We start from the raw sequence: 16,286 nt of genomic DNA, 5'->3' as shown, positions 1-16,286 counted from the left end.
AAAATCTAGAGTTGGCATTTTCACAAATACCTTGTGTGCATAAAAGTAAAGTATGAAAAATTGCAAAGAAAAATAAAAAAACTATAACCAACTATCAACAAAACCAAGTATAAACAAGCAATCAAACATAAAGGAAGCATGGAATAGTAAATTTATCAATCAAAACTTCAAGAACTCAAAATTGCAATTATAAACAAAATAACTTGAACCAAAAGGAAATGAAGATAAAAGTGCTTTAATTAAAGAAGAAATTGAGAGTACTTACAAATAAAGAAGTAAATTCAAGAATCAAAGCTTGCTATAAAATGCTACAAGAAGGCTACATAAACCCTAGGAGAGCTCTCTATTCTATACTACTTCTACTCTTAATTACTATGCAAAACTATGGAAAATAAATTCTAAGTTCTAATGCCTTCAAATGTGTTGATTCTCCCTTTATATATAACTTCAATTCTGCAATTCAGCCTTTCAAAATGGGCCAAAAGGCCTCCAAATCACGAGTGCACGTGCTTCATTAATGAAGGCACGCACTGGGACCTGTGTGTACACACAGGTGCTTGTGCGCACGCACAGGTCGCTGTGTGTGCTTTTCCTTATTTTCTTCATGTGTTCTCCCTTGTACATGCTTTCTTCCACTTTTGTTCATCCATTCTTGCCTTCAAGGCCTGAAATCACTCACAAACTATATCACGACATCCAATGACATGAAAGTGGGATTAATTTGCTCTATTAAAGCAAAAAATTGCATGTTTTTACAATTAAGATCAAATTAAGGACAAAACACAAAAGTATGCTATTCTAGTGCTTAAGTGTGAGTTCATGTGCCAGAGTCCATCCAAATTGAGTCAAAATATGTCATCAAATATGGACTCATCAATTCTCGTGGATATAATTATCTCTTTATATTTTCGAAAACCCAATAATCAATTATTATCCGCCTGACTGAGATTTACAAGATGACCATAGCTTGCTTCATACCAACAATCTCTGTGGGATCGACCCTTACTCACGTAAGGTATTACTTGGACGACCCAGTACACTTGCTGGTTAGTTGAGCAAAGTTGTGAGGTTATATTTAGACCATGGTATTGAGCACCAAGTTTTTTGGAGCCATTACTGGGGAATTAATTTCGAACAACAATTCAAGCATAAATCACAATTTCGTCCACCAGTTATTCATGGTTTTTCGCTTACGGTTGAGATGTGGTGATATTAAGAATATTTGGGTAGATAGAGCTCAAAAGGGGTTAACAATGGTATATACAAGGGGTAGACTATATGGGAAAAGTGAGATTTTAAACAAAGATGGCCTCAATCATGCTCAATACAATTCAAAACATCAATCATTGGAAATAAAGAGTCAAGCAAAACCAAGATCACAATCATAGAAGAGATATGTCACATAATGAATAAAATTAGTGGTTAAAAATGTGTAACCACTCATTAGGGCTCAAATCTCACAAGGTAATTGTTCTTTACTCTTCTATGTTCCACAAAAAGTCATTCAAGCAGGTTTAAAAATAATTTTCTAATCAATTCAATAGAAAGCCCAAAATTGTTGGAGAGTCATATTGTTTTTCACCAAAATTATTCCTATATATGTATGTATGTATGTTGTGATGGATGCAAAATTTTTCAAAATTTCCTAGTTTTTCTCTTAATTTTCAACGAGCAAAAAGTAACATGAATAATTAGGATCAAAATGAGCTAGGCATAAGCTATTCACAACATCCAATCACAATCCATATCTATACAATGTATCATGCAATATCAAATGCAATATGTAAATATATATACCAAAATGAAAGTGCAATACTAAAGATAACTAAGAGCAACTAATATATATACCCAAGCAAAAGTACATAAGTCAAAGTACTAAAAGTATCCACAAAAGCATAGTAAAAACTAAAAATAACTAATTGAAAGTGTTCAGGAGAGAATGTTTACACCCCAAATATCGCAGATCCTCCCCCACACTTAAGTCATGCACTGTCCTTAGTGCCCGAAATAGTTAATCGGGGGGAAATCAATCATGAGAAGCTCCACCGTCAGATGGTGGTGGGTGATGATGACGCTGGTAAACAATGATGGTGTTAGATGGCTGTGTGGTGGTCTCAGCTCTCGACTACTCAACTATCAACTCGTCTCCAGTTGCCGGCTCCTCAACTCTAGGCTCCTTGGCTCTATGCTCCTCAAGTCTCCGCTCAGGTATCTGGACTGTCTAGGCCAGCTTCAGCTGCTGGCTCTTCAGATGCAGGCTCCTCGGCCTTAGGCTCTAGTGTATCTGGAGGAGGTGGCCCAGGATCACGACCGTCAAACTTCGCCACTATCCACTAGAAGCGGCGAGCATTGCGGCACTCAATGCGGTGCAGAGTCTGCAAGATCTCCCGACCCAGCTCATAAGGCATCTGGAGTCGGGGTACGGGTGCGAGTGCTGAAGGAGGTGCTGAAGGCTCTGCTGATGCTGATGTAGGCTCAAAAGTCTTCCTCTTTTTTGGAGGCAGTCCTTCGTAGTCTTCGTATGGCAGAAAGAGCTGCTTACTGTTGTAACAGACGTCCGATCTGTTGGACGTCTCTCTACACCAGATAAGGCTACAAATCTGGTGATCAATGATGGAAAGGGAACGTTGAATTTCAGCTGTTGGTTCACCTTCATCATCGACTCTCTGATAAGGGGAAGAACAAAGATTCTCTTCCCCTCCAGAATAGCCCATAATAACACTGCCACCCGGACTCTGATTTTTTTTTGCGTGGCATGCGTGCTCGGAAGAATGTAGTCGGCGATGATCTGCTGCCAGATCCTTGCCTCTGGGTTGAGGTCAGTGCACGCAATGCTCAACAGAACCGCATTGTCTCCTTTACTGTACTCCCATCTAGCTTCAGGCTGGCCTATCTTTTGCAGGACCACATCTAAAGATATCTTGTCCGATGTAACGTCCCTCATTACTTGAGTGTAAGCGTCATGAGCCGGAAGAATATGCAGAATATCTAAGAGGACCTCTAAAGCAGTATCAGAGGTGTCCAGGGTGAGACCTCTGAGAAAAACAGTTTTGGCATCCCTCTTTAGGAGATTTGCGTAAAATTTCTTGACCTGGTGTTCATTTACTTCCACCGGGTTGGATTTTATGAATCCCCAATGATAAAAATTAAGTCGGTTAAGGATCGCATCCGCATATTTCTCAGGCAGGTTTAGCTTTCTCTCATAATGAAAGGCACATTTTTCTAATTTCTTATATTGCTCTTAGGCTTCAGAGTTAATGAACGTGTCTGGTTGGTCACTTAGGGGTACAGAAGGAGGATGAGCCAAAGGATTGGCTTTTGTTCTTCCCCCTGCGAGTCATCCTAAAGAAGGAAAAACAGAATACAACTAAGGAGAACAGATAAAAGTCACAGAAATTCAAAGGAGATCGTCAAAAGATTAATTAAGAGCCAGTGAGGTAAACATATACTAATTCAAGGGAAAAACATGTATGCAGCAGTAAAATGGTCAAAAAGGAAATGTGTTTCCCCAAATCAAGCAACCTAAGTAGCAATTGAATGAGTGAAGAACAATGAAAGCATATGCATTTCTTAGGTGCATTATATAAATGAACTGAACTAAAAGAAACTGATTTATTGCAATTGTGCCTTGAGGATTGAAAAATTTTGTAAGAGTTGGCACAAAAGGCAATCATCAACTTGACAATTTAAAGTACTTGCTTATTCATGGAACAAAACGGTAAAATGGTCACATAGTCAATCCTTGTTTTCAAAAGCAATGTCAGTTGAAATCAGATTCATTGCTCAAAAAGATTTACAAGGGACAAGTAATTGTACATGATCATTTATGGTCAAGAACACATGAATAAGTAGTTAGTTAGTTCACCAAACAAACATTATATGTACTGCTGCAGAAAGCACCAAACAGATTTCAAAATTGGAAGTTTAATGCTAGTTTGGTGTGTAAGCAAAAAGGAATGGGCAGTCATATATAATGCAGTGAATCAGCATGCTATGCACTTAAAGGTACCAAACAGAATAATCAATACTATCAAATTCAATCCAATGTGGTCTCGAGAACAAAATCAACAATAAAGTGCATAGTTAGCGAACTAATCAGTGAAGGATGATATGCACAGCGAAATTGATATCAAATGGGATAATCAGAAGACAATTGAAGTTCAGTGTGATATCTCAGCATGAACATAGAGTGCATTAATCATCTCAGGCAACAATTAGAATAACAGAAAATGTGCACAATTATGAAGTAACAATGCCAAGGGGAAGAAAATGCCAAGATCTATGTTGATCAGACACAGAATTTGGGTCAAAAATTCCCATTCAGGCATTTTATAAGGCATGTCATGTGCAGAAATCAGCAGCATCATTATTTAGTTTCAAAATCAAGCAAAAGCGGCATTCAGAATCAGGTAAGAACAACAACAGTCAGTTTCAGCAACATCAGTTAACAAGATCAGCCAGCATCACATATTCAATACAGTAAACACAAATCATCTAACCTAAAACCACCTAATAACTAAAGCAAAATCACAAAGCAGAAGTAGAAGGAGCAGTAATATTAAGCAGAAAAGAAATGAAACAGGATAGGGTAACAAGGGGTTGAACCTGTAATGCAGAAGGAAAGAAGGATTGAACGAAGGTGAGGGTGAGACAGAGAGGGCTGTAGCGGCACAGGGGTCCGCCGCCACTGGCGGTTGCTCGTCGGGACAAGGATGCCTGGCCTAGGGCTGGGCACTGGTGCGGAGGCAGAGATAGGGAAGAAAGAGAAGGGAATGGAGAAGAGGAAGAAGAAAGTAAAAGGAAGAGAGAGAGAGGAGGTGCGACGGTGGCGGCATGGAGGTCACCAAAGGTGGGCCGCGGTGGAAGGAGGCTGGGCTGAGAGGGGTGGTTGTGGTTTTCAGAGAAAAGGGGAGAAAAGGGGTGAGTATGGGAAATGAAGCGCGACCCTCTCTCTTTTTGAATTATCGTTCGAAAAGTGACCTGTGCGGACGCACAAGATCGTGTGCGGACGCACACAAGGAGAAAGAAGGAGGTGTGCGCATGCACAGGGTCGTGCGAACGCTATGAACAGAAGGTGTAACGCAACCTGTGCGGATGCACAAGGGGTGTGCGCTCGCACAGAAGGAGAAAAGAGGAGGCGTTCGATCGCACAAGGGGTGCGGTCGCTGTGACCAGAGAGGTGTGTTCAGGTTGTGCGGACGCACAAAGAGTGTGTACACGCACAGGTCTCTGTTCCTGCACCGAAAATTATGCCTCCAAGGCATCAAACTTGACATCCAAGACAGGTTTTCAAGTCCCAAAACATGACAAAACTCCCGAAAACACATTATTTCACTAGAATTACTTAACAAACATGAAAATGAATCCAACCAACCAAGCATTATAGCCAATTATTCATAAGCAAGAAAGTAAAAAAAGGGAAAGTTAGAAGGATATTACCATGGTGGGGTGTCTCCCACCTAGCACTTTGGTTTATAGTCCTAAGTTGGACTTGGTGAGGAGATCTTTGTTAGGGCGGTTTATGCTTCCACTCCTCCTTGAATCTCCAACCAAGTTTGCTATTGATTTGACTTCCGGGGTCCCAAATAAATTGCAGCAAACTCTCAAGAGGCTTCAAGCTAGCAACTAGGATCCTCAAGTGTTGACTCATAAGACCAATGCCTGGATCCCATACTTGAGTTCCTCTATCACCGTTGATATTCTTGTGCACTACCCGGAATCCACTAATTTGAGTCTTGCACCAAAATTGAGCTCTAAATGTTAAATTGGCCCTTTTGATGAACTTTCCATTCCATTGCCAATTAACATTCTTCTCATCACCTTTCACTACTCCAAGAAGGGTTTGAAGTTGACAATCCATCTCCAAGACGGCATATTGATGCGGGCCTAGAAAGCTTGTTGAAGAAGCCTTTACCCACTCAATTCGCTCTTGTACACACACTTTAACTTCTTGGTGACTAAGGTCGTCCTCAACATCTATTGAATCTTCTTCATCATCACTCAAGTCAAAGATTGGAGGTTGAGTGAAGTCCACATCAACTTCTCCTTTCAAATCTAATAATGGAGATTCATGAAGGTCATCGGTGGGGTTAACCAAGTCCGACAAAAAATCTTGAAGGATGGAATCCTCTTGATCAATTCCTACCAACTCTTCATTTGTCTCCATTTTTCTTCATGTTGTGACTCGACATCATCTTCTTGATCTTGCAATTCTTCTTCCATTCCATACTTTTCAATTGGTTCCGTACATTCATCCACTAAAATTTCTTGCTTGTGGCATGAACGAGATGAAGCTAAATGATCCAAAGCTTTTGCTAAGGTAGACATGACTTGCTCTCGCTTCTCCCGAAAATCTTTTTATTCTTGAATGAGCATGAAAAATACTTCCTATGTGGCTTGATCCACATGTGAAGATAAAGATTGAGGTGATGAAAGTTGACTATTAAACTAATGAGGGTGAGGGTTTTGTATGTAGTGAGGTGGTGGGGTGTAACATTGGTGACTAAAAAGGTAAGTGTTTGGGTTCCATTGGGGTGCATTGTGGTGATAGTGTGAAAAAGTCATGAAGAAAATATAAACAAGAACCTACTAACAAAAGCAAACAAACAACCAAAAAGTGTTATTTACACTATTAACATATTCACAACAACCAAAAGATTTAACACCAATCGCAATCCGCGACAACGGCGCCAAATTTGACAACGACTAAGAGCATAGGTTTGGATTTCACAATAAAAATAGGATTTGTTCCTTCCAAGTATAGTCCAAACCCAGCAAATGATCATTAATCAAATATTAAATTCACTACAAAATAACTGGGAGTTTTAATCCCCAGGTCGTTCTCCGTAGGAACGCAATTGAAGTGTTACTTCCTTGGTTGTTAAGGCAAAAAGGGGGTTTTTGAAATCAAAGAACGCAAGATTAAAGGAACTTAAGAAATCAAAGAATTAAGGAATGAGCAAAATTGTGAATTAATGCATGAAAGAGACCTTGACTTGAGGATTGAGAATCCAAGAAATTCTATCATGGCCATAACCACAACTATGGTAATTGTCATGAGTTAGTCTCACCTAGTCAACTCCAACCATCGAGGAGTAAGTCAAGCAAGCATAATTGACCTTAATCCATAAGTCCTAGCCAACTTACCAAACTAGTTGATAAAAGGCTAGCGTTAATAGAAACAATAGCCAACTAACTCCCCAAGAATTACCACTAAATGTCAGACATTATGACTCTAGTATCCTAGAAACTCAAATCACAAGCCAAAGTGTGAAAATATACTCAAAATCTAGAGTTGGCATTTTCACAAACACTTGTGTGCATAAAAGTAAAGTATGGAAAATTACAAAGAAAAATAGAAAACTATAACCAACTATCAACAAAACCAAGTATAAACAAGCAATCAAACATAAAGGAAGCATGGAATAGTAAACTCATCAATCAAAACTTCAAGAACTCAAAATTGCAATTATAAACAAAATAACTTGAACCAAAAGGAAATGAAGATAAAAGTGCTTTAATTAAAGAAGAAATTGAGAGTACTTACAATTAAAGAAGTAAATTCAAGGATCAAACCTTGCTATAAAATGCTACAAGAAGGCTACATAAACCATAGGAGGGCTCTCTATTCTACATTACTCCTACTCCTAATTACTATGCAAAACTATGGGAAATAAATTCTAAGTCCTAATGCCTTCAAATGTGTTGATTCTCCCTTTATATAGCACTTCAATTCAGCAATTCAGCCTTCCAAAATGGGCCAAAAAGTCTCAAAATCGTGAGTGCACGTGCTTCATTAATGACGGCACGCACTGGGACTTGTGCGGACGCACAGATGTGTGCGTCTGCATACTCAGCTAAAAAATCCTCCTGTGCGTATGCACAGGTGCTTGTGTGCATGCACAGGTCGCTGTGTGTACTTTTCCTTGTTTTCTTCATGTGTTCTCCCTTGTACATGCTTTCTTCCACTTTTGCCGATCCATTCTTGCCTTCAAGGCCTGAAATCACTCACAAACCATATCATGACATTGAATGACATAAAAGTGGGATTAATTTGCTCTACTAAAGCAAAAAATTGCATGTTTTTACAATTAAGATCAAATTAGGGACAAAACACAAAAGTATGTTATTCTGGTGCTTAAGTGTGAGTTCATGTGCTAGAATCCATCTAAATTGAGTCAAAATATGTCATCAAATATGGACTCATCATAGATCCCAAGGTTGCGTTTTCCCTCTCTTTCTATTATAGAAACAAAAGGTATCCAATCAAAAGTTCGGCACTCACAAGCAATAACGATGGGTGCAACACTAAAGGGAGCGACAAGGAGATTGATCGCGATGAATGGCTGGGGAGGCAAGCACCGAGAAAAGACAGTGGCGATCTTCGCGAGAAGCGGTAATGGCTAGCGGCGACATTCAGACGTCAGCGACAATGACTAAGTCTTCCTGAATGGTTTGTGGACTTGGCCACTTTGTTTGAATTCGGAGGTTGGGCTGCTGCTGTTGAAGGTTTAGGGATGGGTTTATGACTCTTAGAGAGAGGGGGAGCATTTTCTGTTTAGTTTTAAAAAAATTGAAACTGCGACACTATGGGAAAGGCTGACTTTTTTCCTATAATCCAAACTGTTGACCCTCTAAAAACCGGTTTTCAATCGCGATGAATGGCTCGGGGGGCAAGCACTGAGAAAAGACGGCGGCGATCTTCACGAGAAACGATAATGGCTAGCGGCGACATTCAAACGTCAGCGACAATGACTAATTCTTCCTGAATGGTCTGTGGACTTGGCCACTTCATTTGAATTCAGTGGTTGGGCTGTTGCTGTTGAAGGTTTAGAGATGGGTTTGTGACTCTTAGAAAGAGGGGGAGCATTTTCTATTTAGTTTAAAAAAAATTGAAATTGCGATGTTGTGGGAAAGACTGACTTTTTTCTTGTAATCCAAACTGTTGACCCTCTAAAAACCAGTTTTCAGAACCATGATTACGTTATAATGGATTTATAGTTTTCCTTCCATAAGCAAGTCTACCTAATTGAATGTGTTTTACTCTTTTTTTAATAGGACATGGGATCTCCTTCTGTTGAGATTACCATTGGCAACTAAGGATGACAATGGGTATCCATAGGGGTTGGGATCTTCACCTAGTCCCCATTCTTGTTTAGCAAATTGTCCCTTGTCCCTGTTACATCTTCGTCACAGGCTCCCATTTATTTTTTCTTCGGGAGTGGCAAAAACCTGCAGGTATATGTGGATATTTAAACTTGAGAAAATAAAAAAAAAACACAACCATGATAAAATTTCATACAATTTAACTAAAATATATCAAATGAAACACAATTCAAACATACTCAACAAACTATCATAAATATTAACTTAACAGCATACAAATTAAAATAAAACAAAATAGACAAATTTTCCAACATAACAAGATAAAAAATGTTGGTTGACGATTATAACTTGGTGATAGTACTCCCTTCCTGTAATGATACAAATTAGAGATAGGGATGAGAGACAGAGAAACTGTTGTGCTGTCTAAGATAGGTGATGAGCGGATAATTAATACACTTTTTGGCATTGTTTTTACATAGTTTTTAATATGTTTTAATTACTTTTTAGTATATTTTTATTAGTTTTTATGCAAAATTCACATTTCTGAACTTTACTATGAGTTTGTGTGTTTTTCTGTGATTTCAGGTATTTTCTGGCTGAAATTGAAGGACCTGAGCAAAAATCTGATTCAGAGGCTGAAGAAGGACTGCATATGCTGTTGGATTCTGACCTCCCTGCACTAGAAATGGATTTTTTGGAGCTACATGAGTCCAAATGATGCGATCTCAACTGGGTTGGAAAGTGGACATCCAGAGCTTTCCAGAAATATATAATAGTCTATACTTTGCCCGAGTTTAGATGACGCAAACTGGCGTTCAACACCAGCTTTTTGCCCTATTCTGGCGTTAAACGCCAGAAACAAGTTGCAAGGCAGAGTTAAACGCCAGAAACAAGTTACAAACTGATGTTTAACTCCAAGGAAGACCTCAACATGTGAAATCTTTAATGCTCAGCCCAAGTACACACCAAGTGGGTCCAGAAGTGGATTTCTGCATCATTTATTTGTTTCTGTAGCCCTAGTAACTAGTTTAGTATAAATAGAAATTTTTACTATTGTATTAGACATCTTTGGACGACCTTTTGGAAGATATTTGATCATTGTTAGTCCTTAGACATTAGGGGGCTGGCCTTACAGCCATGCCTACCTTATTTTCACTTATGTATTTTCAACGGTGGAGTTTCTACACACCATAGATTAAGGTGTGGAGCTCTGCTGTTCCTCGAGTATTAATACAAAGTACTACTGTTTTCTATTCAATTCATGCTTATTCTTATTCTAAGATATTCATTCGCACACAAGAACATGATGAATGTGATGATTATGTGACACTCATCACCATTCTCACTTATGAACGCGTGATTGACAATCACTTCCGTTCTATATGAAGACAAGCTTGAATGTATATCTCTTGGGTTTCTAATCAACGATTCACATCGACTCCCCTCTGACAATGGGGCATCTGAATCTGAGATTAGAACCTCCGTGGTATAGGCTAGAATCCATTGGCGGCATTCTTGAGATCTGGAAAGTCTAAACCTTGTCTGTGGTATTCCGAGTAGGATCTGGGAAGGGATGACTGTGACGAGCTTCAAACTTGTGACTGTAGGGCGTGGTGACAAACGCAAAAGGATAGTAAATCCTATTCCTACACGATCGAGAACCAACAGCTGATTAGCCATACGATATCTGTGCATGGTATTTTTCATCCGAGACGAGAAATCCGACAGTTGATTAGCCATACAGAAACCGTAGAGGACCATTTTCACTGAGAGGACGGAAAATAGCCATTGACAACGGTGACACCCAACATACAGCTTGCCATAGAAAGGAGTATGAAGGATTGGATGAAGGCAATAGGAAAGCAGAAGTTCAGAAGGAACAACGCATCTCCATACGCTTATCTGAAATTCCTACCAATGAATTACATAAGTATCTCTATCTTTATTTTGTGTTTATTTATCTTTTAATTATTAAAACTTCATAACCATTTGAATCCGCCTGACTGAGATTTTCAAGATAACTATAGCTTGCTTCAAGCCGACAATCTCCGTGGGATCGACCTTACTCACGTAAGGTTTATTACTTGGACGACCCAGTGCACTTGCTGGTTAGTTGTGCGAAGTTGTGAAAAAGAGTTGAGATTACAATTGTGCGTACCAAGTTGTTGGCGCCATTGAGATCACAATTTTGCGCACCAAGTTTTTGGCACCGTTGCCGGGGATTGTTCGAGTTTGGACAACTGACGGTTCATCTTGTTGCTCAGATTAGGTAATTTTCTTTTTTTTCAACCTTTATTTTATTTTCAAAAAGTTTTCAAAAATCTTTCAAAATTTTTCTTTTTTTTTGTTTTTCTAAAAATTATTTTCGAAAAAATCCAAAAAAAATTATAAAATCATAAAATCAAAAATATTTTGTGTTTCTTGTTTGAGTCGAGTGTCAAGTTTTAAGTTTGATGTCAATTGCATGTTTTTAAAATTTGTGCATTTTTCGAAAAATTCATGCAATGCATTCTTCATGATCTTCAAATTGTTCTTGACAAGTCTTCTTATTTGATCTTCATATTTTCTTGTTTTGTGTGTTTTGTTGGTTTTCATATGCATTTTTGAATTCATAGTGTCTAAAAATGAAAAATCTCTAAGTTTAGTGTCTTGCATGTTTTTCTTTTCTTGAAAATTTTTCAAAAAAATAAGTTCTTGATGTTCATCATGATCTTCAAAGTGTTCTTGGTGTTCATCTTGACATTCATAGTGTTCTTGCATGCATCATTGGTTTTGATCCAAAATTTTCATGTTTTGAGTTGTTTTAGTTATTTTTCTCTCTCCTCATTAAAATTAAAAAATAAAAAATATATTTTCCTTATTTTACTCATAATTTTCGAAATCTTTGGGTTGACTTAGTCAAAATTTTTTAAAATAAGTTGTGTCTTGTTAGTCAAGTCAAGATTTCAATTTCAAAAACTTATCTTTTCAAATCTTGTTCAAAAATAAAACTTTTTCATTTTTTTATTATTATTTTCGAAAATTTTGAAATTGATTTTCAAAATATTTTTCTTAATTTTATTTCATAATTTTTGAAAACTTTACTAACAATTAATGTTTTGATTCAAAAATTTCAAGTTTGTTACTTTCTTGTTAAGAAAGATTCAAACTTTAAATTTTAAAATCATATCTTTTGATTTCTTGTGAGTCAAGTCATTAATTCTGATTCTAAAAATTAAATCTTTTCAAATTAAATTTCAATCATATCTTTTCAATCATATCTTTTTCAAATCATATCTTTTTCAAACTTTAATTTCAAAATCTTTTCTAACTTCTTATCTTTTCAAAATTGATTTTCAAATCTTTCTCAACTAACTAATTGACTTTTTTGTTTGTTTTACTATTTCTTATCTTTTTCAAAACCACCTAACTACTTTCTCTCTCTAATTTTCGAAAATCACCTTCCTCTTTTTCAAAAATCTTTTTATTTAACTATTTGTTTTAACTTTTAATTTCATTCCCTTTCTTAATTTTTGAATTCTAACTAATAATTAAAATAAAAACAAAAATATTTTTCTTCTCTTTTCTTCTAGTTTTTGAATTTTCCTCTCTCTCTTTCTATTTATTTTATTTATTTACTAACACTTCTCTTCTCAAAATTCGAACCCCTCCCTTCTCTGTGTTTGAATTTTTCTTCTTCTTCCTTCATTCTTATTCTTCTACTCACATAAAGGAATCTCTATACTGTAACATAGAGGATTTCTTTTCTTTTCTGTTCTCTTCTTTTTTCACATGAGCAGGAGCAAGGATAAGAACATTCTTGTTGAAGCTGATCTGGAACCTGAAAGGACTCTGAAGAGGAAGCTAAGAGAAGCTAAAACACAACAATCTGAAGAGAACTTTACTGAAATTTTCGAAAAAGAAGGAGACATGGCCGAACCCATCAACAATGCAAGGAAGATGCTTGGTGACTTTACTGCACCAAATTCCAACTTCCATGGAAGAAGCATCTCAATTCCTGCCATTGGAGCAAACAATTTTGAGCTAAAGCCTCAATTAGTTTCTCTGATGCAACAGAATTGCAAGTTTCATGGACTTCCATCAGAAGATCCTTTTCAGTTCTTAACTAAATTCTTGTAGATCTGTGCTACTGTTAAGACTAATGGAGTTGATCCTGAGGTCTACAAGCTTATGCTTTTCCCTTTTGCTGTAAGAGACAAAGCTTGAATATGGTTGGACTCTCAACCTAAAGATAGCCTGAACTCTTGGGATAAGCTGGTCACGGCTTTCTTAGCCAAGTTCTTTCCTCCTCAAAAGCTGAGCAAGCTTAGAGTGGATGTTCAAACCTTCAGGCAGAAAGAAGGTGAATCCTTCTATGAAGCTTGGGAGAGATACAAGCAACTGACCAAAAAGTATCCTTCTGACATGCTTTCAGAATGGACCATCCTGGATATATTTTATGATGGTCTGTCTGAATTGTCTAAAATATCATTGGACCATTCTGCAAGTGGATCTATTCACCTGAACAAAACGCCTGCAGAAGCTTAGTAACTCATTGACATGGTTGCAAATAACCAGTTCATGTACACCTCTAAAAGAAATCCTGTGAGTAATAGGAGACCTAAGAGGAAGGGAGTTCTTGAAATTGATGCTCTAAATGCCATATTGGCTCAGAACAAAATGTTGACTCAACAAGTCAATATGATTTCTCAGAGTCTGAATGGATTGCAAAATGCATCCAACAGTACTAAAGAAGCATCTTCTGAAGAAGAAGCTTATGATCCTGAAAGCCCTGCAATGGTAGAGGTGAATTAAATGGGTAACGCCTATGGAAACACCTATAATTTCTCAAAGAAAAATCATCCAAATTTCTCATGGAAGGATCGACAAAAGCCTCAACAAGGATTTAATAATGGTGGAAGAAATAGGTTTAGCAATAGCAAGCCTTTTCCATCATCCTCTCAGCAAGAGACAGAGAATTTTGAGCAGAGCCCCTCTAGCTTAGCAAACATAGTCTCTGATCTATCTAAGGCCACTCTAAGTTTCATGAATGAAACAAGGTCCTCTATTAGAAATTTGGAGGCACAAGTGGACCAGCTGAGTAAAAAAGTCATTAAAACGCTTCCTAGTACTCTCCCAAGCAATACAGAAGAGAACCCAAAAAGAGAGTTCAAGGCCATAACCTTACTTGGGGTGGCCGAATGCACAGAGGAGGAGGAGGACATGAATCCCAGTGAGGAAGACCTCTTGGGACGTCCTCTGGACAAAAAGGAGTTCTCAATTGAGGAAGCTAAGGAATCTGAGGCTCATCTAGAGACCATAGAGATTCCATTGAACCTCCTTTTACCATTCATGAGCTCTGATGACTATTCATCTTCTGAAGAAGATGAAGACATTGTTGAAGGGCAAGTTGCCCAGTATTTAGGAGCAATCATGAAGCTGAATGCCAAGCTATTTGGTAATGAGACTTAGGAGGATGAACCTCCATTGCTCATTAATGAACTGAATACCTAGGTTCAGCATACTTTACCTCAAAAGAAACAGGATCTTGGTAAATTCTTAATACCCTGTACCATAGGCACCATGACCTTTGAGAAGGATCTGTGTGACTAATGAGCGGATAATTTATACGCTTTTTTGCATTATTTTTAGTTAGTTTTTAGTATGATCTAGTTACTTTTAGGGATGTTTTCATTAGTTTTTATGCTAAATTCAAATTTCTGGACTTTACTATGAGTTTGTGTGTTTTTCTATGATTTCAGGTATTTTTTGGCTGAAATTGAGGGACCTGAGCAAAACTCTGATAGGAGGATGACAAAGGACTGCTGATGCTGTTGGAATCTGACCTCACTGCACTCGAAATGGATTTTCTGGCGCTACATAACTCGAAATGGCGTGCTCTCAATGGCGTTGGAAAGTAGACATCCAGAGCTTTCCAGCAATATATAATAGTTCATACTTTATTCGTGATTAGACGACATAAACTGGCACTCAACGCCAGTTCCATGCTACATTCTAGAGTCATACGCCAGAAACACGTCACGAACCAGAGTTGAACACCCAAAACACGTTACAACTTGGCGTTCAACTCCAAGAGAAGCCTCAGCTCGTGGATAGATCAAGCTCAGCCCAAGCACTCACCAAGTGGGCCCCGGAAGTGGATTTATGCATCAATTAGTTACTTCTGTAAACCCTAGTAGCTAGTTTAGTATAAATAGAACTTTTTACTAGTGTATTAGTCGTCTTTTGACCACATCTTTGGTCTCAGTTTTATTCTATTATTCATCTTAGGAGACAATTGATCACGTTTGGGGGCTGGCCATTCGGCCATGCCTGAACCTCTTTCACTTATGTATTTTCAACGGTGGAGTTTCTACACACCATAGATTAAGGGTGTGGAGCTCTGCTGTACCTCAAGTTTTAATGCAATTACTATTATTTTCTATCCAATTCGATTTATTCCTGTTCTAAGATATTCATTGCACTTCAACTTGATGAATGTGATGATCCATGACACTCATCATCATTCTCACCTATGAACGCGCGTGATTGACAACCACTTCCGTTCTACCTTAGGCCAGGCGCATATCTCTTGGATTCCTTGATCAGAATCTTTGTGGTATAAGCTAGAATTGATGGCGGCATTCATGGGAATCTGAAAAGTCTAACCTTGTTTGTGGTATTCCGAGTAGGATTCCGGGATTGAATCACTACGACGACCTTCATACTCCTGAAGGCTGGGCGTTAGTGACAGACGCAAAAGAATCACGGGATTCTATTCCAACCTGATGGAGAACCGACAGATGATTAGTCATGCTGTGACAGAGCATTTGGACCATTTTCACTGAGAGGATGGGATGTAGCCATTGACAACGGTGATGCCCTACATACATCTTGCCATGGAAAGGAGTAAGAAGGATTGGATGAAAGCAGAGATTCAACAGGGACAAGCATCTCCATACGCTTATCTGAAATTCCCACCATTAATTTACATAAGTATTTCTATCCTATTTTATTTATCTTTTAATTATCTAATCCAATCACATTTGAATTAGCCTGACTGAGATCTACAAGATGACCATAGATTGCTTCATACCAACAATCTCCGTGGGATCGACCCTTACTCACGTAAGGTATTACTTGGACGACCCAGTGCACTTGCTGGTCAGTTGTGCGAAGTTGTGACTAAGTGTGATTCACGT

The 16,286-nt window shown here is 38.1% G+C and overlaps 1 non-coding gene across 1 annotated transcript; it reads right to left on the bottom strand.

The window, feature by feature from the left end:
- Window positions 1-13,407: 13,407 nt before the first annotated feature.
- Window positions 13,408-13,515, bottom strand: LOC112793323 (small nucleolar RNA R71). Its single transcript, XR_003198021.1, has one exon. It is a non-coding gene; the product is annotated as a small nucleolar RNA R71 (small nucleolar RNA).
- Between the last annotated feature and the right edge of the window lie 2,771 nt (window positions 13,516-16,286).

This window comes from Arachis hypogaea, chromosome 3, assembly GCF_003086295.3.
Source record: "Arachis hypogaea cultivar Tifrunner chromosome 3, arahy.Tifrunner.gnm2.J5K5, whole genome shotgun sequence".
NCBI classification, from domain to species: Eukaryota; Viridiplantae; Streptophyta; class Magnoliopsida; order Fabales; family Fabaceae; genus Arachis; species Arachis hypogaea.
The sequence above is the reverse complement of the archived record's forward strand: the minus strand, read 5'-3'. Positions and strand labels throughout refer to the sequence as shown.